The sequence below is a fragment of the Ctenocephalides felis genome, unplaced genomic scaffold, assembly GCF_003426905.1.
Source record: "Ctenocephalides felis isolate EL2017-DRISC unplaced genomic scaffold, ASM342690v1 CF-g0.4_SCAFFOLD_03571, whole genome shotgun sequence".
NCBI classification, from domain to species: domain Eukaryota; kingdom Metazoa; phylum Arthropoda; class Insecta; order Siphonaptera; family Pulicidae; genus Ctenocephalides; species Ctenocephalides felis.
In genome coordinates this window covers 27,860,658-27,867,690 of record NW_020539725.1, presented here as the reverse complement: position 1 = coordinate 27,867,690, position 7,033 = coordinate 27,860,658, and positions in this window count along the sequence as shown.

Genomic DNA, 7,033 nt, shown 5'->3' with positions numbered 1-7,033 from the left:
AGTTCCCGCTACCTCTGTGCGCGGTAACGTCTGGCAGCGATTTCTGTCTCACGTAGGTCGCATCGTTAGAAATAGGTCCTTGTTTTTTAAGTCTGATATATGTATCATTAGAAACTTCTAAGGATGCATTCGATTTTTGCCTGATATATGTCATTTCTTTTGCACCTGCACCGATCATATTAATGCGGATGTTATTTCGAGCATTTTGTCGGGCGTCCTGATATTCGCCTTGATGGTTTCTTGGATACTTGTCTACTAATGTGAGACTAAAGTCTCCAGGTTTTTGTCTGATGAAGTTATGATTTTCATTTACGTTGTTTTCTATTGACTTTTGATGCAGATGATTTGAAGAGAAGTTTTGATTTTTTATTTTAGGAATCTTTACTTGATCCAACTCAATAATGACAATTCCTTTATCATTAAATTCTTTATCCCGATTCGGATTGTTTGTCTTCTATTTGATAGAATTCTGTGTTCCTATCTACAGGTCCAGAGTCATAACCTGCTATCACATTTGAATCTCTCCCGTGTTGTTTTATAATTTGTATTTTATCAGATTTTGTAAATTCGTCTTTTGCTATAAATTCTTTGTTTTGTTTTAACATGAACTTTTCATCTACAGGAGTTGAAGGCTGTCTATCTAAATCTATTATGCAATGATCCTTCTTCAATAAATTCACATCGCATTTGGATATGTCTCTGATTATAATGTCTTTTTCCAATGAATCTGTTTGCTCTCTATCTTGTATAACTATCGGACCTCTAATATCGTTTCGAACTGGATTCGCATCTACTTCTTCAACCAGGCTGTTATCATTGATATTTGAAATGATTGAGTTAGAGCTAATTATGTCCGTATTATTAAAATTTTTATTCAAACTCGGGTCATTGGTGGCACAAATTGCATTGGGTGAATCAACAGTATCAATCGAGTTAATATTAACTTGATCACAATTGATATTATCACCGTTACTATAATTGTTTCAGATGCTACTCTATCTAGTAATACGTCCCTATTTTTCATAATGTTGTTTGGAGTTTTCAGAGGCAAACATTGCTCGTATGATTTACGACAAGCCAAACTTACAGTGGACATAATGACCCGTCGATTTACCAAAGTTCGGTCTACTCGACATGTACGATCTTCTAACTTTTTGGCTTCTTCAGGCCGCGCATCATTTGAATCAGATTCCATATCGTAGATTTTTTTGTTATCAATCAATTTATTTTAAACATAGCTTTCTTTGTTATATTTATTGTAATGAAAAATGTGCTCAAATTACAAAAATATCTTTAGATATAAAAATATAAATCTAATATTACCTATTAGATAAATTTCATCTGCGTGCACATATTATAAACTTTTGTCATATTTTGAGTATAAAATCGTTAAGGGCAACGACTGTGCAGTAAATTATTTTTCTGATGTCTGCTGACATTTTCTTTATATTTCCATTGCTAGTATGCAGGCTATAAAATCTGTTTTTCAAAATGCATTTCGGTGTATTTATAATTGGGAACTCAACCAGCGTGACTCGCACAAGCATGCACAGAGTGTGCGTTCCTATCAAAATAAAACTATGATTTAAAAACAGGCGGGAGTCCAAAATAACAGATTTACTTTCGAGGACCGCACGAAAATAAAAACGCGACCTTGACAGTATTTAAGTTCACTTCACACTAATAACAAAATCACATACAGTTAAAAATGGATATTAAAAATTCTATAAAATGGTTAATTTTTTATATTTATTAGTTCTTGAATTTTACTTCCTATTTTATAAAAAAAACGTTAGTTATTTGTAAAACAGTTAATTATTTAATAACTTAACAGATAATTTATATTTCAATAGTTAATCATAATAAAATTTAATACATCCATGAAAAATCATTGTATACCTCAACGAAATTTAATCCACTTTACTACAGCACTTTTATATAATTCCATATATAAAACAGTTTAATTAACTCGATATAATGTCAATGACATTAAAACAAGTTCGATCACACGCGTTAATGAAAATGCTACTAATCAAAATTTCCCGATAACGACAACAGTTCATTCCTTCTGGAAAATATTTCCTTGACCTTGAATCGTAGGTCGTTGACATCCAGCAGTTACGTTTTAAATGCCACGCACATTTTCATATAGAGTCGATAGATAAGATATCGCCTAATGTTTTTAATTATCATAAATCCATAGATAACATGTTCACATCACATTTTCGGGAAAATGAAATTTTTGTATGATTTTCGCTGGAAACGCTTTGGAGAAAAACGTGACCTGCCTTAGCGACCTTTCCAGCGATACTGAACTTTCGCTTCGAGTTTTCCTCCATATAATATGCTTATAAGTATTAGTATGTAAGCTCAAGGCACACATTCAAAGTAATGTTTCTCTATACTACGAAACGCCTATGTATGTACATGAAGAGCTTTTGCATGTATAAGCGGAAAGTGAAATGAAACATAAAGGGTGCTAGATACCGCATACACTCTAATGCATGAAATGCACGTACACGCACACATTCGCAAATGTGCATGCGCATTTCACGTATGTGTTGGTCACATTTGTGCACACACGCATGCGCTGTGAGGCGCGGACCTGTGTGTCGCGTGCACTTTTTGATGTTTATTTCTTTGTCATTGCGTGAATAGGTGCAATATTCACAGATGGTTAAAACGAGGGTTCATGTTCAGAATGACCTCTGTTTACGTGGAACGTTTGATATTCAAAAAATATCGAGCATACTATCGCATATGATTTTGGTAAAAATCATGGCTTAAAATCTATATACCTTTCGTTATTAACTTCCTGAAGGAGAAGTTATGTTTTCATAAAAAAAATCCGATTTTCTAATTTTATGTTTTCTCGACGTTTCAAGCCATTCTGAATCGAATGAGACCAAATTTGGAAAAAGTATGTGTTGTGTGTGTGTGTGAACAGATTTTTTGCCGTAAATCAACGATCGGCCGGCCCGTTTCTTTGTAAGCGCAGAAAAGTGAAAAAATTTTCGTCCACGTTTTAGGCCGCAATTCTGAAAATTCAAAAACGTTCGATAGATATTGGTTGGGAATCGTGCTGATAAAATACCAATACCAACTAGTTATTAGTATTTCATTATTAGATATTTTTGGTAAATCCAATTAGTTTGAATGTAATAATAAAATATTTTTTGTTTCAAATGAAGTATAAGGCGGGGTACAATGGTCCAAATTGATTTTGAGCAATTAGATTGTAAAAATCAAACCAATTCAATTGCAACAAATAACACATATCAAACAAACAACTATCAGACTATGTACAGTAAAACAACTAATTCATCATTTTAGAAATATGTTTTTTGCTGTTTATCAAAAATTTCCCACCTGGTCCTTCTTACCCCATAGGAGGAGTACAATGGGACGGCCAGGAGGCAAGCGAGTCTAATTATTTTCATTTTTAGTTTTAGTCTAATTATTATTTTTATTTAGAGACAACACTCATCTTGATCTGTTGTTTTGTGAGAAATATTCATCAGCAGAGTTGATATAACTATTTATTTAATTAATCTCTTGTGAAATTGCTTTTTATGACTGAATTTAATTTTTCATTTACTATTTTTGTCCACATCTTGATAGGGTAAAGTATTAAGTTTTCTTAAAAATTATTAAGGTCTTATATAAACTAAACAACAGTGTTCACAACAAAAAAAAACCAGCAACGAAAGAAAATACTTTTGTTGCGGGTTTTCAAACATTGTCGCCTATCTCCCATAACAACGTCGTAAGAAATCAAGGTGATGACTGGTTATAGATCTTTTTCCCTCTACTTTCAAATATTGTTGTTAAAAAATTCCTAACTTTACTTCTTTTTGAAATATCCATTTTGAGTTGCTCGACCTTTTTTGGAACCTGCAGACCTTAAGCTTCTCTCTTCCCCATATCAAATTTTTATGTCAGTTTTATTAAAACATTTTAAATAAAGTTGCACTTGATCACACAATTTTTGCGCATGCGTTCCTATGCGAGCAATCCCAGAAATACTCATGCATTACATTTGATTAGTGTGTGGAAAGCACTAACACAGACAAAGGACACTAACACATTCTCTTAATACGGTCAATGGGGGAAGAATATAACACGTTCGAAATTAGTGTTGCGTGTAATAGCGTTTATTAATAATTATTTAAAACTTTACATTTTCTAGATTATGAATTCAGTTTAATTATCCAATGTTTTTATAAAAACTTATAGTTTTTTTATATTCATTAGTTGAAGTATACAATTTTTTTTTGGTTTCTAAATTAGTAAAAAGATAATAATTCAAAATTCTTAACAAATATTTTCATTCTGCATTTTGCATAGCGCAAAAATTTGTTTGACTAACAATTTGTTGCAAATATCAATCCACGCGTCCAATTTTAAATGAAGATTATATTATTTTCATTCAAGTAACTTAGATTATCAAAGTAATTCGTAGAAAACTTTATTGACATCGTTTAATAACTTATTTCTCTTTATTGCCATTGTTCACAATTGGGCTTTTTTACTATTTTTCTGTTTTTCTGTACTAAATGAGATAGACATTTAAATTGTAAGCATAGTATAAAAAAATTACTATATATATATTACTTTATTATATAAGGGTGTATTGCATATTTTAAATATAGCTAGTGAAAAAATAAATGATCCAAATGACGCATTCAAAATGTAGATGGGAGTAATTGGTGAGTTTGAAAGAAAATATTACAAAAAGTATTCAGTTTTTAAAAGAAGTAAATTTAACATGAAGTAAAATTGTTTTGTGGGCCATGAGTTAAAATGAACAGTTAGTTTTTACTTAACAAATAGAAATAAATATATTCTATTAAATTATTAAATTAGTTATTTATTTATTTTATAAGTCGTCAGTAATAAATGATGTGTATAATAAGGATCCCCATTTAGTTTAATTAATTATTTATTATTTATTTAATAACTCATTTTCTATATACTTGTTTGTTTCAGTTAAAGTGTTTTTACATTATTGTTTTTTATCAAAAATAATAAGTATTTTTGCAATATAATTATTTTGCTTAACAAATTTATAAGTATCTTTACTTTATATTTTTTTAACGAATTATTAGTATTTTTACGAATATTAGTAAATTATTAGGTATTTTTATGATATAAGTCATATACGTATTTTATCATAAAAAGTAAGCTTTATCATAGTATGTAAGTTACATTGTTAAATAACGCAATGATGATAAGATAATAATTATAAGCTATCAAATTTAAGTATAGTTTAAAATTAAATTAATTTTGGCAGGCTAAATAATAGAATTAAAAACATATAAAAAATACCTCACAAAAATTATTCTGTTTTACTTACTATACAAATTTCATTTGTGTAAGTAGATGTTGTGGGTCATGTTTGACATTATTGGGTGTACAAATCATGTGCATATATATAGAATTGATATTGACGTTTCAGAAGTCCATTCTTTATTGATAATAGAATTTTGAGGTAAAAATTATTATTGCACAAAAATTTCGCACAAATATTATTTAGTATCCCTCTAAGTTCCTTAAATCTTTACCATGTTTACAAAATATTATTTCTAGATCTATTTTAATAAACTAGTATTTGTTAGCAGAATTAGCAGAATCTACGTTTTCCATTTATTGTGTGATTATAAAATAGCTCTAGCTTGAAATTTCTGCACAGCACGATAAATCATAGCGAAAGATCTACACTTGACATTGCAACGCGTTCATGATGTAGAGTGCATTCACATTATATATCACACAACCAATAATACAATACATGTGTAGTATCGCTGATGGAGCATTTGTGATTCGCATACAATCGTGCTTTTACCTACAAAAAACTCCACGCTTCTAGGAGAACGCGTTTGTATACCACCTGAGACTGTGTGCATGATTTGCAAAAAACCAGCTAGGGATATGGTACTACGAAATATGTACATGGAAACTATATATTGATCATTTTTCTCAATATGAGTTGAAATTATTATGTTTATATAGGTTTGTGATTCAGTTTATATAATTCTTATGAATATTAGACAATGTTACAGTATTTATAATAAAATCCATTTGAAAACATTTAATATTCCTCAACATTTTGTTACGGTACGGGAAGTTACAGCCATTTGCCTTAAGGCACGATGCCATACACCACTAGTTTACTTTTAGGATGATATATCACGCTTTCGATTTCTGCTCTCTCTTTCTCTATTTTCTTTCAGTCTCCAATTATTTCTCTTTTTTCTGATTCTTTCTTCTCCCAATTATTACTTCTTTTTCTGATTCTTTCTCTCTCCTATTTTTCTTCTTTCTCTCTATTTTTTTCGATAAAACTGGTATTGAAAGTGCATACACGTAATATGCAATATGCTTTAAATTTAGTACATTTGGCTCACTTTTTATAAATAACACATAAACAATATTATTTTATCTTATCATTTCACTTAATATTTCTATAATATTTATAGTTATTACATTTTTTAATTTAATTCAATTTTATTTTTTTATTGGTTTTTTTGCTTTTAATACATCATTAACACGCAATCTTTAATTCTATAATATTCTTTAATGCTGTTAGTTAATCTGTTTTTCAGTTATTCGTAGCAAACTTCTCAACATGTTTTTTCCAATTCATAATCTCGTTTTAAAATGCTGAAATATATCTACTGCAAAATGTGTAGTAGATATAGTGCTAAATTTAGTAAAGAAAATTAAATCCTGTATTAAACAGATCAGTACAGATTATCTATACTGTACCAATAGCTGTAAAGACTGTACATGACCCTTAAATGGTTACAACAAGTATGGTTTAATAATAATGAAGCAAAGTATTTATTCAATTCATTTAGTATTATTCAGTGACTATCTAACAATAATGATGATGATTCTTAGCAAGTCTCATAAGATATTTTCTTGCTCCATATTTTAACAATATTATACCAAAATTTAATTAAGATATAATTTAGTACATTAATAAAAGGTGAACCACTGGGTTCTCCTTTTAAAATTCTATGTTATGTTT